Source organism: Pseudonaja textilis, chromosome Z (genome assembly GCF_049901715.1).
Source record: "Pseudonaja textilis isolate UNSWEBS1 chromosome Z, rPseTex1.2, whole genome shotgun sequence".
NCBI lineage: Eukaryota > Metazoa > Chordata > Lepidosauria > Squamata > Elapidae > Pseudonaja > Pseudonaja textilis.
The window spans coordinates 22,731,450-22,742,292 of record NC_142008.1 but is presented as its reverse complement, the minus strand read 5'-3'; positions in this window follow the sequence as shown (position 1 = coordinate 22,742,292).

The following is a 10,843-nucleotide window of genomic DNA, read 5'->3' as shown; positions in this document are numbered from 1 at the left end:
CGCTGGCAGAGGCATCGTGAGCTATTTTTGTTGCTGTTTCCAGGGTGACCCTGTGGATCAGATTTAAGCACTCTGTAGGCCGGATCCGGCCCAAAGGCCTTGAGTTAGATACCCCTGGGCTAGATTATCAATAGTTTGCTTATAAGAGGGGAGCTGGTTAGGATTAGTAAACAGATTTGCATAAAAATCCTCCCAAAGTGAAGCTGGAAAAGGAATATTAAATTGGAATGTATATTCTTTCAGTAAACCTAATACAATATTCCAGGAAAAATATTGAATTTGTCCCTTTGCTGAAAATTCCAGAATTTAGCTGAAAATTCCAGATCTTAGGATGCTTTTTTAGGAGCTATTAGTTTCTTGCAATGATATCGTATGTTTAACATTTTAGTTTACTTTAGTTTACTTTATTGTCATTGCACCTCGCACAACGAAATCAAACACCATCTTCAGTGTACATCATGACCATGAAAATAAACACAAACACATATCTTTCACACTCCACACATTGAACCGAAAACCCCCAATACCGCATCAACACTGCACTATACAGTGGAATTCAAAAGAGCTACTGCCCTGGGATAGAAGCTGTTTTTCAGCCTTTTTGTGCTTGTTTTATTATTCTGTACCATCTGCCAGATGGTAATAATTCAAAAAAAGGATGTCCAGGATGGGATCTTTGAGAATATTTTGAACTATTATATATAATATTTTGAACTTTCTTAAGGCAGCGGGAACTATAAAGCTCTTCCAAAGAGGGGAGAGGGCAACCAATGATCTTCTGGGTAATGACGTTAACCCTCTGGAGTGCTTTCCTATCTGCCACTGTGCAATTGGCTAACCATACAAAAGTGCAGTAAGTTAAAATACTCTCTTTGGTACAGCAGTAGACGGTCACCAGCAGTTTTTCATTCAGTTATTTTCTGAGAAGTCTCAGATTGTATAATCTCTGCTGTGCCCTTTTGACCAGTGCTGCAATGTGAGCACCCCAGGTCAAGTCCTTTTGTTATGGTAACACCCAGAAACTTTAAACTGGCCACTTGTTCCACTCAGTCTCCATTGATAAGCAAGGGCTGGATGTCTGATCTGTTCCTTCTATAGTCCACTATAAGCTCCTTGGTCTTATTGGTGCGGAGGACCATGTTATTGTCTCCACACCACCTCACCGCAACCAGTCCACTTCATCTCAGTAGGCAGACTCATCCCCCCTGGAGATGAGTCCCACCACTGTTGTAGCATTTTTTTTTAATGATAGAGTGAGTGCTGCCCTGGATAATTTTCTAGTAAACAAACAGTCAGAATTGAACCAATTTGAATTTATTTGGATTCTAGTAGGAAGTTTATCTTTTTTAAAAATTCTCATCAAAAATCAAAAATCAGCATAATGGGTCAACATATTAACTTGGGTAGAGTGGAAAATTAAATTTCTTCAAGTCTGAGCCTGTCTTGAATTAAAACAGGTAGATATTGCCTTAGTATTCACCTTGGCCCAATTTAAATTTGTATTCTGTACCACTTTGGGATTAGCTAATAGCCTCTTACCAGGAGGCATGGATAGTATCAGTGCTGCCTTGGAAATGGACTGTGATTTATTGTTGATTATTGGCTTGGATGTCTAATAACAGCCCAGTCATATTTTATGTAACTTTAGATTACGGATATGTAATCTAAAATATTGCTAGAGTTTCCTGAATATATAAAAAGATATAAAATTAAGTTCTACACTTCCTAAAATATGGAAGTTACATTTATAAATAAAAGAAACCAGTTGTGAACCTGCAACATTTCTTTTGGGGGTCCTATAGAGCCAGGGTGGATCATTTATAAGATAATAACATCCAAGTGTATAAAATCTTGTGAAGAGCTCTCCCACCCTGGCATTAAAATCTCTTGCTAATATTACAATAGCTTTAGGAGTATTTGAGTTTACCTTTAGCACTGTATCTTCCAGATTCACTCAAATATTAGAAGAAAAGTGGAAGGCACGTTCAGTAGAATGAATTCAGAGAATTTATATGCAAATTTGACAGCTAAATAATTCCTGTCCCAGTCAGCCCAGGTCTGCCTTGGCAAGTGTAGTCAATCCTATTGATGCATGTCCTTTAGTCTTCTATTACTTGCTGGAACAATTCAGGATGTAAAGCCTGGTAAGTGAATGTTTTCCTCATCATTAGTTAACCAGATCTCTCAGAGTGGTATAAAATCAAAATTAAAGAGGAACTTCAACAGGCCCCAAGGACTCTTTGTTGTTCCATTCCATGCCCAAATTCCATGTTGAAATAAGGGATGAACCAGCAGATAGTTAGGCAAATACTGTAAGCATTGTTTTTTTAGCCATTTGGAATGAACAATTCTCTTAGAGGTTTAGCAGATTTATATGTTGTTGCTAATGCTGGTAGTCCCTAACTTATAATCATTCATTTAGTCACCATTCAAAGTTACAACAACACTGAAAAAGTGATTTTTTTTCACACTTATGACTTTTCCAGTATCCCCATGTTTATGTGATCAAAATTCTGGCCCCTGATAACTGGCATGTATTTATGGCGGTTGCACTGTCTTGAAGTTATGTAATCAGCATATGTAATCTTTCTGGTTGACTCCCGATAAGAAAAGTCAGTGGAGAAGGCCAGATTTTGTTTAACAACTTCATGATTCATTTAACAGCTGCAATTATTTCCTTAATTGTGGCAAAAAAAAGATAAAATTGGGCAAAACTCATTTAACATATTAGCAGTGAAAATTTTGGGCTCAGTTTTGATTATAAGTTGAGGATTACCTGTGATTCCCTTAGATCATCAAGCCTTTTTGTAAGATCCATTTTACAGTACCTGCTGGGTAGTGAAAGAGTTAAACAAGTTTGTTTTGAAGGGTTCTTCAGAAAACTGACTTGCTGTGAGAGATCAGGTGGTTTATTCTGCTCAAGAATAGTGCTGATAGAAGCCCTTGGAATTACCAATTTTCATGTTGCTAGAATTAAATTTTTAAAGTAGAAGCACTTATTTCCAAGATGAGTTATTAATGGGAAGTAACTTTCTTATGTGAATTACTGTAATGGAAACATTGGATAATGAATTTGATTTCTGGTACTGACACTGGAGGCCAGAGAGAAAAGTTTTCAAAGTATTTTCTCAGGACTAATGCCTGTCCTTGGAACCACATCTTGCATTATCTTGTCTTTCAACCTCTTTTATTTGTGTTATTTTCCTTTTCTGCCTGATGTGATGTTTTATCAGAGAGCAGAGGGAGTAAGTTGGGAAATGCTCCCAGGGACGTTTTGTTGTTCTCTTCCTTGTCCAAATTCCACATTGAAATAGGGGATAAACAGATGGTTTCTCAAAATTGGCATTGTTATCTTGACCACTTGGGATGACCACTTCAATTAAAGGTTTAGAAAATGTATGTGTTTTTGCTAATAATTCCCACATCAAGCCTTTTTGAAATACGCACTTGTTCAATATCTGGCAAGGTATTAAAAGAGAATCAAATTTGTCTTGAAAGGTTCTTCAAAAAACTGACTTGCTGTGGGAGGGCCAGGTGGCTTATTGAGGCAATCTCTCTTCAAGGACTGTGGTGATAGAAGTCCTTGGAGTTACCAACTTCTATGTTACTACAATTAAACTATTAAGCAGAAACATTCTTATTTCCCAGATTGCTATTAATTGGCTAACTCCCTCTGCGTGGAATGCATCCCACCAATGGGAAAAGCTTACATTTGATAAAAAAAATAAAATAAAAAAAATAGCCGCTTCATTTTGACCAACATTCTGGTCATAGTGGGATGTTTCAGTGAGAGAAAATTTGTTTAGTCTTTCTTGCATGAAACTATTCCAAATCCAACTGCCTTTCACAGTACAGAAGCTGACTGAGGGAGAGAAGAGCTGCATTCTGGATCTTCCTTTTCCTTTCTCAACTCTATTAATTTGAATTTCTAAAATAATCTGATTTAACTGTAAGTAACTTTGTTTGCCTTTCATCTAATGCTTCCTGGGAGGGTGAACCTTGATTTGCAAATGCCTCTGGATATAGATTTAGATATCTAAGTATTTTCTTTTTCTTTTTAGATTCCAAACTAGGAATCATCTTTCTACCCCATTACTTGCTTTTAAATCACAGTTCTTTCTATATGAGTTTGTTTTAGCTGACTCAGCAGTACTATTTGGATCCTGCTCTAGATTAGCAAGATTTAAGACAACCTTGTTTTTTTCCTGGGACATTTATTGCTTGTATGAGCTGATTCTGAACCTGTTACATCACCCCCATCTCCAATAGAGTTAGGTGCAAAAGATAAATCACAATCTATAGTGGTCAGAAATCTCCTCTAGAAGTATGGTAAGATGATGATATAAAAATGTAGCCTCTTTATTCACAGCAAGGCCCTGAAGCATCCAGGAAACCTTGCAATCCCCTCTCTTGGAACCCTTCAGGATCTTTGCCTCACCATTTTTTAAAATCTTTTTAATTAAAAGTAAATACATGTGAATCCAGAATATCCAACATAATATCCAACATAATAGCAGAGCACCAGCCAATGGTATCTTAATTTTTATTATTTCTGGGACCTAGAAATTGTGTGGAGGCAATCTTGAAAAATAAAATTAATAAATAGCTGCAATAGCTATACTTTCCTTGAAAGTAAATCTTCCTATCTCTTCTAAAAAGTAAGGGGAGAGGATAAACAAGCATTGCCTTTTTCTACAGGAAAATGCTTATGATTTACTCTTCCTATATTCTATATCCTATAGTTTCATAGCTGTACCATGACATACAATGTTTGTTTGTTTGAAAAATATGCACACAGTTAAATAATGTTATAATGGTAAGATATATGTGAATTAGCAACAGCTAAGTGTGGCTGTGAATCATATTAATTTGGTAATCTGAATTAACTTCCTTTATAGTATTTCAACATGTGTTTCCTATAACATGTTAAACATTCCATAATAGGTTTATTGTTATTAACTATTAAAATTATAAACTCCAATGGCATTAAACACATTTTATTTGATCTTCATTACTATTTAATCATCCTGTGCAAAACCAAAATCACAAAAGGGATGGGGTGGGGGTGGGAAACTATTAAAGAAGCTCCTTAAACTGTTGAAATATTCATTTTGATGAAGATTATATATTTCTTGAGATCCTCAGCAATATAATTGTGTTTTAGAACTAAGGACAAATACAGTAATTGGTTTCAAATAGTGATATATTTAGGAAATACAAACAGTAATGGAACAAGAGAATTTAAATCATTGACTTGGACTAATTATCTAATACACATTTAAATTTTAATGAATAGGACATGAAGTGAAATTTAGTTTTTTCTTGGCACTTTGAATGGCATGCCTTCAGCAGATAAAACAGATTTTTATTCTATTGAATGTTCATTTAAATATGGGTTAAAATGTCTGTAGTTCCTTTTAAAATTATTTTCAATTCTTTTTCCATCCTCTCTATTTCTCTCAGGCCATTTTGTGGTTTCTCAGCATAGGTAGGTAGCTGCTTATTCTGAACATCTTGCTTTCAAGTTCATAAAAATTCCCAGTGCATCTTAAAATAATTCCTAATAAAAAGCATTGAATAAATTATAATTCCTTTTGATCTGACTTAGTTCCCTTATGTTAAGATGGAGATATTTGATTGTTTCGAGAGGAGGTAAAATAACCTTGTTATTTGTGATACTACCTATAGTTGTCTGAGTTGTGTTTGCAATTCTTCCTGTTCGTAACTTTGGTAGCTGAAGTTTTGGGGGCACCAATTTGAAAGCTGGAGTACCTGCTTCTTTAGAGCTGTAGGGGTAGAAAAGACATATACATGAATGGTGTGAATCAGTGTCACATCAGAAATACTTGTTTGTCTTCACGTTGAAATCTTCATACATGTTCAGTATTGCACATACAAGCCTGTGAGATTAGCATACTGTATATGAAGGACTGTAGATGAACAACGAGAAGTAGTAAAAGAACACAAAATCTGGTTGCAAAATTTATTCTAAACATAGTTTTTCATTGTTTAAGGTTAACTTATCTTTACAGGCAAAACAGTTGTTTTATGTCAAACAAAGGGATATAGGTAACACAATGCCACTAAATTGTTTTTTCTCTTCCATCTTTGTTTTTCAAGCTAAAGAGAGGAAGCTGATTTTTGAAAGTTCATAGCTCATAATAGTGAGATGGGAGGTGGGGTATATTTAATTTTAAGTTTGTTGATATGTTTCTTCTCTACTTTAAAGCATTATTGAATACTTCTATTTTGACAAGGAAATACATTTTATCCTCTACAAAAAGCTTAATTGCTTCCAAAGAACTTGCTGTTTCCTTGTTGCTATAGAAATAGGAGCCATCAAAAATAGTTTTTCTAAATCATCAGGAGCAGATACATGGTATATTTGATGCAAATATAATTGTATGATATTGTAGCATAGAGAAGGAATGATTTGGTTTACTATATTGTGTTGAAATTCTATTGAAAAAACAGTATAGCAATACATATAGTGATACTAGGGTGCATCTGTTAGAACGATCTGTGTGAACAATTTAAAGCTGGTTCACAAATACTTTTAAACCACGTTGTCCTGGTTTGATAAGCTATATTTAGTATTGTATGATCCTATGAAGTAATGTGAAAATTAATATTACAATTCAGCATTGTTAATAAACTGAGCAGTAGAGGATAGAAAACAAAGCATTAAGATTTCTTCAGTGATATATTACAAACCTGCAAACCTGTTATGGATACTGAGTTAATAGGAATCATGGTTTGATTAGAACCAAGCTGACAAAACTAACTGAGAAGGTAAGCATTTTTTAAATACCTCAATACCAATGGAGTTTAAGAACTCAGTTCAGTACTCCCCCATTTTTTATCTGAACCATAATAGAGTTGGAAGAGACTTTTGAGGTGTTCTAGTTCAACCCTGTGCTCAGGCAGGAGACCCTACATCAGGGGTGTCAAACTCACAATGACACATCATCACGTGACATATTGCAACTTCTCCCCTCCCTTTGATAAACCAGGTATGGGCGTGGCCAGTGCATGATGCATTCAGCCATGAGTTTGCCACCCATCAGACATTTTAAATCTGATTTAATTAAATATTTAAAAAAATATTTTTCTCAACCTTACTTAAACCTAAATTAATCCCTAATGCATCAGTTTTGATGAGTACAACTCAGTAAAACAGTTTTAAAAGACAAAGATTATTTCATTAACTAGGGGGACATTTTCATACTAGAACAGTTTAAGGTGGCACAATAGATGGGCCAGTTTGGCTCTGAAACGCTAGAGCTTGTCAACTAGGTTAGCCATAGCCAGTCTACCCTCTTTTAAAAAATGATGAAAGTTATCTAAGAAGGGCCTGGAGGGCCAAATATCCTCCTTTGATACAAACTAAAAGAAGGTGCCATACCCTTACTAGACTATTTCCCCCATCTGGTCAAACAATATAGTCTTATTCTGATAGTAGCCTTTCTTTTTCCGACAAAAAGGCTTTCAGACATTGTTTGCTTCTCAGACTTTTTCAGCCGAAAGACTGAGTATGTTTTTGCTATGATGTGCTAAAATTCTAGAGCTGTGGTTTCCCATTCCTTGCTTTGCATTTTCAACCATGTTGTTTAGTAGCTGTTTGTTTTTTATAAATGTACCCATAACATTATGGTTGAATATTATTCATAAAGTACAACAACTTTAAATGCCTACATAAATGTAGTTGTTGTTTTACTACAGAAGCAACCTATATGTTTTATGCCAGCCATGAAGCAGCCTTCTTCGATGTTGCGTGTTTTGTCTCTTGAGTTCTACATATTTTTTCATTATTATGAAAGGAAGTTTGGGAGGGGGAATTAAAGAAAGGAAGCTACCTACGCATATGTAATGCTCTCTCTCAACTTCAGATGTAATTAGAATCGCTAAGTGCAGGGACAGACATGTTCTTTTGTTCGGTATTAGACAGGTAATTTACATATACAACAGGAAATGACAGCGGAAACAAAAGAGCAAAGTTCAACTTGGATTTTAGTAATAAATCAAAGGATTAACTTTGTGAACAATTTTTCCATAGGGACGGCACACAAATAGTCATTTTTTACTTATCAGTGTCCCTGAATATCCAGAATAGCTTATATAGCTTTGCCAAATGGCATTTCTTTATAAAACAGTAGCTAGTTGGCTAGAGGTCCTACAGAAAAACAATCTGGCAATTGGGGAAATTGAGGGTGTGATTCCTGATAAAACTATGTTTATTCAAACTGTTGCCTGCTAACTTTAAAATAATGTCCAGAGCCCAATCTGTTGCTTTCTAGATATGTTGGACTACAGTTCCCTTCATATTGAGTCAGCAAAGCATACTAGGAAAAATAAACTTAATCTAAATAAAAATAAGTGGTCTTAAATACTTTGACAGAGTTGTTGATGGAAAAAATGAAATGCTGATAACTCAGCAGATAAAGGCAACTTTTTGTCTCCCAGATATTGCAGAACTGAAACAACTTCCAGCATTCTTCACCACTGGCCATGTTACCTAGGAATACTCAGACTTGTAATTCAAGAAGCATCTGAACATTATTTTCTTCAGCTAGATAGAATGAAAACATAGTTTTTCATTCTGGATATATTAATCACTTCAGTGTCCAAAGAAAGTTGATTGTCATATTCTACATAAGACAAAGTGGAAGTTTATATCAAAACATTGGAGCAATTGTATCATCTGGAAGATTTGGTGTGTTTTTATTTCTATGCCATCTCCGTGTGTGCATGTGTGTGTCTGTGTGTGTGTGTGTATGCACAGACACACTGCTTTGTTTCAGCAGAAGTATTGTCTATGCCAGCACAGGTATGTCTGGGAAGTCTGGAAAGACCTATGAGTGTAGGTCAATGCCCAATATATATACTTAACTGTGCATTACATTGACCCATCCCACCTGAGCAGGCAGGGAGAGTATTTGTGGACCTCATCTAGTAGTGGGATTCAAATATTTTTACTACCGGTTCTATGGGTGTGGCTTGGTGGGGGCATGCCTATGTCTTAGTGGGTGTGGCAGGGGAAAAATACTGTAAAAACTCCATTCTCACCCCATTCCTGGGGGAAGGTTACCACCGGTTCTCCGAACTACTCAAAATTTCTGCTACCGATTCTCCAGAACCGATCAGAACCTGCTGAATACCACCTCTGATCTCATCCATTAAAGTTTTGATTGCATCCAGGAAGAGAGCCTTCTCTGCTGTTGCCCCTGCCCTTTGGAATGTCTCACCTCCAAAGGTGAGGTACCTCCCCACCTTTTTTGAAGGAATGTCTGACTGCCAATTCAACGGGTGAGGATCTAAGAGTCACAACAATTCTGGGGGTGGTTGGTGGTTTGAGGGCACTCTATCTTTTTAACTTTTTAACATACATTCTTAATTCTCTTAGATAGGCATTGATAATCAGGCAATATCCTTTCCATTTGATTTATAAAGTGCAATGTAGGTTATATGCAGACAGTTTTGTTCTCTCATGCTGCTTGCAGTCTTCAGTGTATGCCTCTGCCAGTCAGCCCCTTGCTCTGCTAATAGCGGCAAAGCCTCTCTCCTAAATTACAGGAACAGCTGATGTCCCCCAGATGTGTAGGGGCTGCAACTATTATGGACTCCCTGGCATTCTTCAGGTGGCTGGGAATTCTGGGAGATGCAGATCCAACACATGTGGAAGACATTAGGTTGGGGAAGGCTGCAAAATGTGCTGGGATCTGGGCTTCTGAAGCATAAGGGATTTTAGATAAGTTCATGCCTCCTCTCAGATTGCAATAATTAAAAAGGACAGGCTTATCTGCTTTTGACTTCTAACTCAATGTGGCATAACCGCAATCACTGAAGGAATTTTTTTTGGTCAAAATAGTGTTGTTAAATTTCAGCAAGGTTTTATCCTATGCCTTTATGTACTGTTTGTACTACTTATGCAATAAGGCTCTTAAAGTCAAAATAAAATATTTTTTTAAGGAACAATCTGTTCTTCATAGAGAGACTTTTTTTTCCTATGTTCTCTCCAAATTTTATCCCAATTGCATTTTTTTTAGCCTTGCATTTTTTTAGCTTTGCTGAAACATTTTGTGGCAATGATAAGCATATCTTCGGGAAGTATTCCTTACTATTTTAGGAAAATAGGAAGTCCAATTTTTAATTCCAAAAATATGTAACAGAAGCAACAGAATTTGTTTGAGAATTCCTTTGGTAGTCTCATGCCCAAATTATTTTTGCTATCTGCTCTATCTTCCCTAAGTATGTTAGCTGTGTATATGGCCTCCCTAGGGAGGGCATTGTAAGTGAGCTACTTCTCTGCTGATTTATGTAGTAAGGAACACAACAAGATCTGAAATACTAATATTTTAGCACACATGGATCTCCTGCAGCATTTAGCTCCTCTTCTCTTTCTTGGTTATTCAAGGCCTGTGTTACCAGTATACCTCTTTTTGAAATAAGAATGGCATTTCCTCCTTAGGGAGAGCAAGGAGTTTCCTTTGAAGGATGTTGCCTTTTGATTCAGTCCCCAAATCAATCGGGCAAACCATTACATCACTTTTTAAGCAAAGTATTTTATTGTTGATATTGTACATTTGGGCTACAACATGAAGATAGGATCACCTTTCCTCTCGAAGCCAAATTATCATTCATTCAGTTGTTCTGTGTAAAATTCTGTGGAGCTGAGGTTCCATTGCCTGTCTCTCTCAGATGGAAACTTTAATCGATTGGTTCTCAATCAACATTATGCTACTAAGCCACCAGGCAACATGTTTGTTCAAACAAAACTATCTGGTGGAGATATACAGTGTTTTATTACTTAAGTACCTCAGTGAATTGTTCTCTCCTCCATTTG